Below are 13,626 nucleotides of genomic sequence, written 5' to 3'. Positions count from 1 at the left end.
ATTTCTAGACCCTGCATTCACTAAAGCTAAATGAGGGGCTCTTGTGAGTGGGCATGACCCTAACATTTCTTCCCATTTTCTCTTTAGCAAAAAGTGTGTATGGCTGTTCTCTCTGAATTTCAGTACCCAGTTCACAGAGAGTAACAAAAGAATCCTACATTTCTTGTAGAATGCTGTTTAATTTGTTAATGATTCACATAACTTTCAGCCCTATATTTCAACTGAGTCTAGATGCAATTCACAAATATCTCATAAATGAAGGTTTTCATCAAATACTCTTCTTTTATAAATGCAGGCATAGGATAGAATCATTAGGCGTCATGCCAACCACTCCAATTAGTACCATGATATTTCTTCAGGCAACTGGATATACAGTTTTCAATATTCTAATGAGAAGAAATAGGTGTACCTTTCTCAGGGGCTTCTTTTCTTTTGAAAATATATTGTGTAAACAAACAACTACATTTTCATGAAGTCTTGGGCCAACTATGAAGTTTTTCCTCTACCCATACAGGAGATAATGGTGTGATACAATGGCTTATCAATTGTTGTCATTTTCCCAAACCAAAAAGTTCTTAGGCTTAGAAGACTATCAAGATAGCACAAAAGAAAATATATATCTCCATACATATAAATAATTATATTCATATACTGGAAGAAGTGTATAATCAACACCATATCCATTTATACAAATTAAGTTTTATAATATTGAAACAATTGGCTAAACATTTTTGAATAAACTTCATCATTTTGAAGATGAAAGCAAATATGTATACTAATGAGATGCATGTGCTTATTTTCTTGTACGTGAAGAATTAAATTGTGACTGAATACTTGAGATTGCAGGACATAGAGCATTTTGAAAACTTTCCAGAAGTGATGGACAATTTGATTTATAATTTCCACTGAAGAGAAGCCCACAAAATGTAAAGCATGTTTAGGGTTACTTCAGAAATTATTGGAGATTCTGTTTTACTCTCGAGGTATAGTTCATATTAGGGTTCATTCTAAAACTTAGTTAGCAGTTCAAACAGTGATTTCAAAATGAATGGTTCTAATCCAATATCATCCAAAGGTAGAAAAATTTGATACATGCTGTAAAGTGAGGGGATGTCTTATTCCACAATTAATCCATTGTTTCACTAAGAGCAGAAAGTTCATAGTAAATTATGATATAAGCTTGCTTTGAATCTCAGCTGGGTGTTTTGGGCAGCATTTCTTGGAATTTCTCAGTGTGATAGATTCTGCAGAAGTACACATACTGTATGCTCAGCACATGTAAAAGTGAACATGCTGTATGCTAAACTCATGCAGAGGCACACATATTGTATGCTCAGCACATGCAAAGGCACACATGCTGTAGGCTCATCACATACATAAGTGCACATACTGTATGTTCAGCACATACTGTAGGCTCATCACACACAGAAGTGCACATACTGTGTGCTCATCACATGCAGAAGTGAACATGCTGTATTCTCAGCACATGCAGAGGCACACATGCTGTAGGCTCAAACATGCAGAGGTGCACATGTTGTAGCCTCAGCACATGTAGAGGGTGAACATGTTGTATGCTCAGCACATGGAGAGGTGCACATGCTGTAGACTCAGTATTTGTAGAGGTTCACATAATGTAGGCTCAACATATGCAGAGGGGCACATGCTGTATGCTCAGCACAAGCAGAGTTGCACATGATGTAGACTCAGTGCGTGCAGAGTCACAATGCTCTAGTTTCAGCACATGCAGAGGCACATATGCTGCATGCTCAGCACATGCAGAGGTTCACATGCTGTAGACTCAGTACATACAGAGGCACATATGCTGTAGGTTTAGCACATGCAGAGGCACATATGCTGTATGATTAGCACATGCAGAGGTGCACATGCTGTAGACTCAGCACATGCAGAGACACATATGCTGCATGCTCAGTACATGCAGAGTTTCACATGCTGTAAGCTCAGTACAAGCAGAAGTACACATGCTGTAGGTTCAGCACATGCAGAGGCACATATGCTGTATGCTCAGCACATGCAGAGGTGCACATGCTGTAGACTCAGTACATCCAGAGGTTCACATGTTATATGCTCAGCACATGCAAAGGTTCACATGCTGTAGACTCAGTACATGCAGAGGCGCACATGCTGTAGGTTCAAAACTGACACTGCGGCAAAGTCACACAAACAACATGGAAGACAACTGGCAGAAACATCTAGTATTTCCCACATGTTTAATCTTGAGGCTTTTATTTTGATATTATGTGTACGAGAATCAAATGCAGGTGCTCTAAAAGAGCAGCCAGTCCTCTTTTCCACTGTTGCATCTCTCAAGGCTTTTGACTTGATTTTTAAATGAATTTTTGGTTGTTGGGTATTAAAAGTCTTTAACTTTGGCCAAATTTTCATCACCCACCAACTCTTAAGATGATTCCCAACTAATTTTAAGTAGCTAGGCATTATATTATCTGAACTTTATACCTAATGAGCAACAAACATCCATACTCCTCTCACCTCATTCATTTTCTAATAACCATTGTACTATTTTTTTTCCTTCTGTGAGTGTGGCTCTTTTACATCTAGAAGAAATAATGTAGAATTTGTCCTGTGTCTAACAACTTCAGCTAGATAGTGTTCTATAGTTCCACTTATGCTGTTTGGAAAGGCAAGATTGGAATCTTTAAGTTTGTATAGTATTTAAGACTATATATAAATTGCATTTTCTTTATATATCTGCTAATTGACATTCAAAATTTAGTATTTTATTACTTCAATAATGCTATGATGAATGTAGGAGGACAACAAGGTTTTATCATACCAATTCTAGTTATTTTCGATGCATGCTCAAATTTGGGATACTTAGTTCACATGGTAGAATTAGTTTTAATTTTGTGGGTATGCCATCTATTTCCACAGTGGCTTGTCTCATTCCATGTTGCCATTAGCAGTATCCAAAGATTCAATTTCTTGACACCATCCTCATGCTTATCTTAAGCAGTCACTCCAAGATGTTTCAGGGTGATGGCTTCCTTTGATGTGATTGCATTTATGTATCTTTGTGACATTGAGCATGTACCAGTCAGTCATTTTCAGCCACTTTGGAGTAGATTCCCATTCAAATTGTTTGTTCATATTTTCTTAATCAGGTTATTCTTCCTTGGAAACTGAGTTTTGACAGAAAAACATTTCTAAAAAAATATTGAAGAGGGAGAGGAGGTAGGAAGCCAAATTATGATTGAATAAGAAGGTATTTGTGTTTTGCGGAGTGTACACTGTCTAGTGACTGTCTAGTTATAGCCTTCAAGTAGTGTGACGATTCCTCATTTCAGCTCTCTGTTTTAATTTCAGATATTTGAAAACTTTTCTTTAAATACTTAGGAACAAAATAATTTGTGCTTCTGCTGTTGGGTTTCCGGGAAAGATTACTTCCATATCACCAACACGTTGTCAGTTATAAAAGTTGGATTCGTGAACACTAGATGGCGGCATTTATGAAAAATTTAATTTGAGTAAGCTTCTATGCCAAAATAATTTTTTTAAAAACAACTCGTTTTCCTTAATTTTCTTAAGTCCATCTTGCGTACTCTTTCAAAACAAAATTAGAAAAAGATTAGAAATAAAAGAGCCAAGAAGGAAGCTCCTGTGCCTCCTTACCCCCACCTCAGCTGGATGTTCGGGCAGCTCCCTACTGAGTACAGAAGTCTCCAGGCTTCTGCCCTTGAACCATTCCCAGGTGGGTGATTAAGGACTGGCGTGCTGGGTGAAAGGACTAATGATCAGTTAAGTTTGCTGAAGAGAAGATATTAAAAAGACATTTGTTCTGAGTGCATGTTGGTCTTTACAATTAGTTGAGTGTTTAGGGAAGTACCAAGTACTCAGATTAAAACTGCACTCACCCCATTCTGTCTTCCAATGACATGAGCCAACTTGGGCCATTCTTTGTAGGCAAGAATGTGCAATTTTAGAATGATTAGGAACTTCTGACCTCTCTTGTCACTTTTAAGTGACAGAAGTGAATTTAAAATTCACATCCTTTTGAGTCTAGATTGAGATCTTAACCATTTTGTTCTATAGTTATTGAAATGACAGACTTTACTTGATTACTGTAAAATAAACAATTTTGTGATCTTTAATCACATGGCCTAAAGTTAAATTTGACATTGAAATGATTTTATCTGCAAAGGAATCAAATTACCTCCAAAACATTGGCCCTTAAACATTTAGAGAAGTGATTTCATTATTTTGATCTTGTTAGATAGAGAAAGTCAATTAAGATTAAATTTGTTTTATTTTTCATTTGTCTTACTGGCTGTTTGGACATGACCAGCTGCTTTTGTAAATGAAGATTACAACCTTCAGGTCTATTTTCTTCATAAATAAATGACTGATAAGATTCAAGAAAAAAAGAAAAGAATCAATTGATGTTATTTTAAAACATTATCAGTTGTGTTTAATGACTTCTGTGATTGTATGCACAGTTGTAGAAAATATAAAAAATGTTTGGGATTAATGTAACAATTTTATTAACAAAATGTAAGTTATGAACAATTATATTTAATGTAACTCATAAGTGTACTTTGTTTTTATCTTGAGAATCGGTGTTTTGAATGTTGACAACATTTCACTCTTAAACACAGACAACAGCTGCATGGTTTAGAGTCTCTTTCGATTGTAGAAAAATTTTGCTAACTTCCATGTTTTCAGTTTAAGAATCATTTTATAAATTAAAATCTAAACTTAACAAAGTACCTTATTTTGGACATTAGTTCCAAGGGTATATTCCATATAAATGTGAGTGTACTGTAACACAGTTATATTCCACAGAATTATAACATGTTAAGTTAGAAAATTAATAGGAAATTCTATAAAATTGTGAGAAAATACAAAGTTTTGCTGTATTTGTGTGTGTGTGTGTGTGTGTGTGTGTGTGTGTGTGTGTAGTAATACAGGAATAGTGCAATCAATTATGAGCAATTTCAGATCTCCAGTGGTTTGTCATTTATGAAATCAGGCTTTGTTTTGATCTGTCAGATAAAAATAGCACTTTAGTACATGAGATTATTACCAGTTTGTTGGTTAGACCCAGTTAAAACTAATTGCAAACTGATCAATGTAGAAACTCTGTGAAATACATAAAAAACCAAATCTTATTAAAATACATATATTGTTACAGCCACAAATAAATATCATCCATTATCAGGATCTCTTGTCTTAGTGAGTTTTTATTTGTTGTTGTTGTTTTTCTTTCTTTGTCCTTGACTGTGAATGTGAAAAACATAGGCCAGACACACACGAATGCAAACACATTATCACATGCATACCCATATGTCTCCAAACAAGAATAACTTTGAATATAATAACAGAGAATCTGTTACCTGTTTCTGAACTTGACATGATTCTGTATGCATGCCTATCAGTTCATAAGTGTTCTTTGAAAACTGCATGAATTTATCAACATTTCCATTCCCATAATGATGAACATTCAAGTTTATTTTCTATCACTCCATATAATAAATAATTGAAATCTACAACAGAATATTCATATATTTAAATTAGTTTTGATTATTACTTTTTGAAAAAGTTCAGAAATGTCTGAATAAAAAAGAGAAATATTTTAAATATTTATTGTACATATTCTGCATTAATTTCTAAAAATTATATTTTTTATTTCCATCAAGAACTTATACAATGACTTATTATAAGATACATACACACACACATGTTCACACACAAGTCAGCAATTTTTAGCATTTGTACTTTTAAACACTTAGTAAATGTGAAATGTAAACCTTAATAAATATAAAAATATAACATCAGTTGTACTAAGTTTCACTACTTTGGTACCTAGTGATGAAGAACATTTGCTCTCATTTGCACCCTTTATTTAAGTCTTTGTGGTACACAGACGGTTTATGCACCACTTTGAAATGAAAATACAAGAAGCATCTAATTATAAATAGTATGACTGTCATATAGCTACCAATCTGTTTAAAGGCAGCTTAGTTCTTTTGGATAGAATATGAATAACACATAAAAGGATCCTATTAAAGAGAAAAAACACCTGGGGGTGAGGAGAAAAAACACTACTCGGGGTGTTTTTTGGTAAAAGTGGGATGAGCTTTCAAGTATTTTTGCTTTCTTTATATTCCCTTGATAAAATTTTATTTTTGCAATATTTCTTTAGTTAGCCTTGATATTTTTAGTACTGATCTAGTCTTGGCGCATATTTCAAAGCCCTCTTCTCTTTTGATTCATTCGTTGTACGTTGATTTATCTATCAAAAATCATTTCACAGTATAATGTGAAATTCCATGAATCCATTTCTTTTTTTGTATGTATGTATTTATTTTTTTTATTGAAAATTTTCACCTCTTTCCCTCCTCCCCTTCTCCCTTCCCTCCCTCCACCCCTCCCCTCCTTCTCAGTCCAAGGAGCAGTCAGGGTTCCCTACACTATAGGAAGTCCAAGGTCCTCCCTGTTTCCCCCAGGTCCAGGAAGGTGAGTATCCAAACAGAATAGGCTCCCACAAAGCCCGTCCGTGCAGTAGAATCAAAACCCAGAGACATTGTCCTTGGCTTCTCCATCAGCCTCCACGGTCAGCCACATTCAGAGAGTTGGGTTTGATCACATACTCCATCAGTTCCAGTCCAACTGACCTTAGTGATCTCCCATTAGATCAGTCCCGCCATCTCAGTGGGTGGACGCACCCCTCGTGGTTCTGACTTCCTTGCTCATGTTCTCCCTCCTTCTGCTCTTCATATGAACCTTGGGAGCTCAGTCCAGTGCTGCAATGTGGGTCTCTGTCTCTATCTCCATTTATCGCCAGATGAAGGTTCTATGGTGATATGCAAGATATTCATCAGTGTGGCTATAGGATAAGGCCAGTTCAGGCACCCTTTCCTCTGCTGCCCAAGGAACAAGCTGGGGACATCTCCTTGGACATTTGGGAACCCCTCCAGAGTCAAGTCTCTTGCCAACATTAAAATGGCTCCCTTAATTAAGATATCTACTTCCCTGCTCCCCCATCCACCCCTCCTCCATCCCAATCATCCCATTCCCTCATGTTCTCCCCATTCTCCCCTTCTCTCTTCTCTCCCCCCATCTCCCTTTATCCCCACCCCACCCCCACCCCCGTGCTTTCAACCCCTGTCTGGCAATCTTGTCCACTTCCAATATCCAGGAGGATAACTATATATTATTCTTTAGGTTCACCTTCTTATTTAGCTTCTCTAAAATCATGAATTATAGGCTCAATGTCCTTTATTAATAACTAGACTCCACTTATGAGTGAGTACATACCATATTCATCTTTTTTGGGTCTGGGTTACCTCACTCAGGATAGTGTTTTCTATTTCCATTTATTTGCATGCAAAATTCAAGATGTCATTGTTTTTTACTGCTGAGTAGAACTCTAAAGTGTATATGTGCCACACCTTCTTTATTCATTCCTCCATTTCTTATGGTATGTCCATGACTTTAGGACAGTAAATTTCTTATGAATATATGACACACACACATTTACAATCTTTCAATGATACTTACCACTTGTGAAACAGCAAAGAAGAATCTGAGAAATGAAAATTTTCCAGGCCAGACCTGGTGATGGACATTTGTAGCTTCCTAATATTTGCTACTGAGTACTTAGACATAAAAGAGAAATGGGCACATTCATTTGAATACCAGTAGTTTAAAACAATAACTATTTTATCTTAACTATAAAATATTTGTATGAAACTTATATATAAAGAATATGAATATATTTCATATGGTATCATATATATCAACAAATGAGATTTGTATTATATATAACATTAATATTATACAAAATAAAAAATCCATAAGTTGTCATTAAATCTCTTTTTAGTAGAAAAGACATATTGAATTCTAGCAGAAAAATGGAGAAGGTGTTTTATCAGCTAAATCAATAGGTAATTGAAAATTCTCTCTTTTCACCATGGGGTCTGAAATTTCATATCTTTTTTTGACAGTCTAGTTTGTCAGATGTTCATAAACTAATAAAACATTTTTTTTCTGGTGAGTCCATGGTGATATTTCTGAAGGGATGAACATTTGAATGTGGATTGAGTAGGGAGATTCACTGTCTAGTAATGGGCACAGTTCATTCGATTTCTCTGGCATTGCAAATAGATCATGAAGGAAAAAGAAGGATTACTTCACTCGCCATTTTCTTGAACTAGGATTGTCTGTTCCTTCCTCTTCTTGAGCATGGTGTCTTTGTTCTAAGGCCTCCAGACTTCAGAGTTTGGAACCAATTCTTCCTTCTTAGATCTTAAGTTAGGGACTCGAGATTTAAACAAGAGATTTCTTGGTTGTCAGCCAGAGTCCAGCCTCCACAGCATTCCAGGGTAGTGGCATGAGGATAAAAATATTAGACATGGTATCTAAGATATGAAAGAAAAGGAACAGAGATACAGAATAGAACTGGGAAAACAATCCAATGAATACTGAATTAACCTGTATTTATTTTCCATACGCTTATATACCCCAATCCAAACGGGGGCAGGGAGAAGGCAAAAGACTGCTTTAACATTATACACAGAACAAACAGAGGAATTACCTGTTTCAATACCTGAAACACCAAGCAACTATATCTTGAGTTAAGCATTCTGTTATTCAGGAAGCACATACAGTGATAACACCTCAGACCAAACATTCTGTAGACATCCTGGGTTAAACCTTCTGTCATATCCTTGAAGGAGCAGGAATAGGACTGAATTCTCTGACCTTCGGTCAAAGTGGAATGGACCTACTTCTGTGGGCTCCCACAGTTGTCATGCCTGTTTTGAGACTGAATTACCCTACTGACATTTTTTCCTCCGTCGTGTAGACAACAAATCAGGAGCAGATCAGGGAACCATCAAGGCTCCTACAATCACATGGAAAAAATTCCTACATGGGAAAAAATGATCATATCTAGGATTCGTTTATCTGTGAAATCTAATACACTAACTAACCTTTTCTGTATTCGTAGTGTTGTATCACCTTTCATTATGTTGAAATCTCTTCACTATCTCTGAGAAGCTTAATGCAGAAGGCACAAGTACAGAGATTTGAAGTGACAAGGACTGGAATGTCCAATATCAGTTAAGACAGAAGTTTATTTCCTCAAAAAAGAAAAGGAGACATATTATGAGATAAAAACAAACTGATTCTGCTCTTTTGAGAGTTAGGAAATCAGATCTGCCCTGCCTGCACAGAGAAGACAGTTAAACCTGTCAGACAAGGTAGTAACATTACTCAAAATATTACAGCAATTAGCTATGACTTGAAGCCAAATAGATCATCTCTGCCTATGTGGAAAATAGTTATTGACACAGTATTTATGGGGTGTGAACTTCCCCTAAGTATATCTAAACAGAATGCCATATGTCTTATAAGAGCTGTTTCTAATGCTCCATACTTAACCATTTTCTTTGATTATTCCCTACCTTATTTTGGATTTAAAAAGAAATCAGTTAAACACATATATTTTAAAAATGACCTACTGGACAAAAGAACTTTTTTTTCACAAGTATTAACCAAGTATCCAATGAGAAATAGTTCCTATATTTTCTCTTTGCCTTATGAAATGAGACAAATTTGTGACTATACTTCTGGATACTATGTGATTTAGGTAGGGTTTCTATTGCTGTATGAAATACCATGACCAGTATCAACATGGGGAGGAGAGGGATCATTTCATTTTGTAACTTGTAGTCCATCATCCAGGCAAGTGAGGAAGTGAACTCAAGGCAGGAGCTGATGCAGAGGTGGTTCAGGAGTGCTGCTAACTGACTTGTTCCTTGTTCAGTCTGCATTCATACACTCCCCTGCTGCAGCTGCCCAGGGATTGCACTGCTCACAATAGGCTGGCCCTTCCACCACAATCACTAAGAAAATGCTCCACCAACTTGCCTAGAGACCACTCTTATTCTCAATCCTCCTCTCAGATATCTCTAGCTGTTGTCAAGTTGACATAAGCAAACAAACAAAATACAGAATGTCATTATAATGGTAACTATTACCCAGCCAAGTTCAGCATTTAAGAGAAAACTCAATTTTGTTGGAGTTTCAATTGACGTTTTAAAGATACATCCATTGTTCTTTTAAAATAATATGATGATGGGATGCCCCGGGCAGCTTGTGGAGCAGCTTCTTGTCCGACAAGGATGGCTATGGGTCCCTGCAAGATCTCCAGGGTGGCAGCGCCATGTGACCGGGGGAGTCAGGCGGGCGGTTACGGTGGATAAAAGGCTCACAAGACATAGTAAATAAACATAAGGGTAAACATTTATTACTTAAAAAGAAATAGAGAAACAGAGAGACAAAGATAGACAAATATAAAGACATAGAGACAGAGAGAAACGTGTGCACACGACCAGAGACAAACAAGAGAGAGAGAGAAAAGATGGCGGCGGGAGAGGTCAGAAGTGGTTGGAGTGGGCGTGTTTAGTCCTTTAAGTGACCGCAAAGGAATACCAACATCTCTTGTCTTTTTTTTTTTCTTTTTTTTTTGTATTCCACATTTTCCTTTGCCAGAAATTTCAGCTGGAGAGGAGAAAATGTGTGTTAAGTTTCACATTGGAACTGTTTTTGTTTGAGGAATTAATAAGAAATGAGTCCTAAACTTCAAATGCAAAATCTCCAATGCTCTGCTTTCAAAATCATTCAATTTTTGGTTTTCATTTTAGGAAGCTCAACCGGTAACACCTGCAAACATTTCTACACTAGTAAAATAGAATGCTTACCCAGAGCTGGTCCCAAGCATTTCCAATAAGAGCCTCTCAGCTTGTGTCTTCTTCTCTATAAAGCTGTAGTGGGAAGGGGGTGGATTTGTATCTCCTGTCAAGCCACTCAAAAAGATATAGTGCAGCATAAATTGCTAGTGAAGTGCTGTTTTGACCATATTCTTCTTCAAACAGCTAGCAAACCCAGCTCCTAAATCTTAGCTATAAACAAGCATTCTCCTGTTTAGAATGGGTTGCGAAGTAACATTGGACATTGTCATCAGTTAAGCTTTGTTTCAGATTCTTCTTTCCTCCCAGCACCTTTAGGGTCCCGAGTCAATCAAGAGTTTTAAAACTGAATTTAGCATATCTCATCATTATTGTTAATGTAAGAGGTAGTCTTTCTTTCATTGTATACATTTTGTCCATGAGGAATCAGAGCTTCCTGCTAAGAATGAAAGTGATCCACATGTACTATTAACACAGTGTTAATGAGTGCACTTGATTTGTTTGTTGCAGAAAAAAATCATTTTAAAAATAGAGTATGATCTTAGCCCTTCCTTTTTCTTTAAGAGGCAGTCTAATGGAGACAAAAAATTTTAAGTCTTTTTCTTTACTTGATTTCCTTTTTTTTTTTTTTGAGTTTTATGTGTTAGGCTAAAAGTTCAGGAAGGCTGTGACTTGTCAGGTTAGAGACAGCTATGCTATTTTATTCAATGACAAGCATTCTGAAGGAAGTGTACTGTAGTAAAAGAGAAAATTACTCAGCAAGGCAGCAAAGGTCAACTCCAGTGTGGGAGGTTGCTGAAGTATGTGAATAGAGCACAGACATGGGGGAAGAGATAAGTATTTCTTACTCCAGAAGGAGCATTCCAGGGAGAGCCATATAGACCTGCACAGGCCCCGAGGTTACAGTGATCTTGGCCTGCCTAGGGAGTAAAGGCAATGTAGGAGAGGACAGATGTTCTGCAGGTGAGAGAAGACAAGGAAAAGTGAGTCAGAGAATTTGCTTATTGTAAACTAGGTGAAAGGTCACTAGAAATTTGCATATCTTTGTATATATCCATACAAATTGGTGTGTGTGTGTGTGTGTGTGTGTGTGTGTGTGTGTGTGCATAAGGAAATGTTTACATTTTAGTCAGAGATTTAAAAATTATCAAGGTTCTCCCTTCTAAAACTTCACAATATATTGGAGAAACCGGTCAGTTCAATCATTCCTGTTATCTACCCGCTTTACCCACCCAATTTCCCTGCAGCAGAAAACACCCAGAGCTATGATAAGGATTGCCAAAGTGTTAGTCTTCAAAGACACAGATATATAACTTGACCTACTTTGTTCATTTGTTGATTTTGCTTTGCATTCTTGGAATTTTGCAACAGGGTCTCATGTTTTACAGTATGGTCTTGAATTTCGTATATAGTTGAGACTGACTTTGAACTCCTGATCCTCCTTACAGCACCTTCTGAGCTCTTGGATTACATGTGTGCACCACGTATGGCTGACCTGTTGCATTTTCTACTCTGAACACATAGCATAATGACTAGCCCGTAATAGGTGCTCAGAAATATTTGCTAAGGCAGAAATGTAGCCAATGAGTAGATCAGGAGAAAGGTGTGGAACCTGTCTTCTAAGAATAAAATCCCTGGAGCTAAGATTTACTACTTGCTGTCTATTGCAGTTCATTTTGTGAAATGACTCAGAGTTTATCTAATCTTCATGTCTCCCCGAATAAATCATTTCCCACAGTTACCGAAGAGCTGTCTGTGTAAATGCTGCGTGTTTTCAGATGGTACGCTATCGTGGACGTCCCAGGTGGGTGACTGCATCAGCCAATCAGCTTATCTGGAACTCGGGTGACACAATGGTCCCCATAAACAGGGAACTGACTTGACAGGCTTTGTGGAAATGCCGGTTTGCCTAATAGGCGCCCTTTTGGAAGGAGCGTGGGTGACAGCAGTATAGTCACGGGCACTGAGACTGTGGAGGTAAAGAGTGTCACAGCAAAATGCAGGGTGGGTAAACAGTGTCAAAGCACACTGTGGGGTAGGTGAGGAGCAGGCAAGGAGGAAAGATGGGGGGACTATAGGGAGAGGATTAGAAACTGAAACTGAAATCTCGTTCAAAAAGTAGCCAGAGAAAAGGGGCTATTTATGTCAATCCCCAACTGTCATCTTCAAGGATGTTAAGAAGGCAGCTCCAGCATCCTAAACATGCCGTATGGAGTTACACTAATAATTTTGTAATGAGTCAGGCTGAAGCTTTAAAATTTCCTAATCTAAAACATTTACTATTATACTATTAAATCCCATAAATAACCAAACATTTATTTCCACTTACTTCAAAAGTGCTGCTCGTTTGCACACTAAATCCAGAAATACACGAAGCAGTGTGGGACCATTAAGCACTAATTTTAAAGAAGTTCATGGAAATAGAAAAAAACAAAAAAGGATACCAATTTCACCCAGTTTAGGAGAAAGAAGAAATTGCTAGCCCTACTTACCAGGCAATGTGCAAATGCATCCTCCTCACCCTTCCTAAGCCATGGAGAAGAGCAAGAGATTCCAAACCAGATATATGGGTTCAAATACAGTCTCTGCGCTTCTAATTTTGAAACTTGCTATACTTCCATTGCCTCATCTATAAAACAGAAAACTAATATCACAAGGTTGTTTTGAGAATTATCTAGAATACGTATTTTGTAGTAAGTAGTGAGTAGTAAATCATGTTTTCTTTCTTCTTTCTTCCTTTGAATTCTTAGGAATTCATAACTCTAACATGCCAACACGAGACTGCCTGGATTTGTTTACCTTAAGAACTGTCTTCAGACAGCATTCCGTGAAACCTTATGCCTTGGACTCCTTAGAAATCTTCCTCAGTGACAGGAACCACGCAGCTGTTTCATTC

Source organism: Myodes glareolus, chromosome 8 (genome assembly GCF_982192425.1).
Source record: "Myodes glareolus chromosome 8, mMyoGla1.1, whole genome shotgun sequence".
NCBI classification, from domain to species: Eukaryota; Metazoa; Chordata; class Mammalia; order Rodentia; family Cricetidae; genus Myodes; species Myodes glareolus.
The sequence above is the reverse complement of the archived record's forward strand: the minus strand, read 5'-3'. Positions refer to the sequence as shown.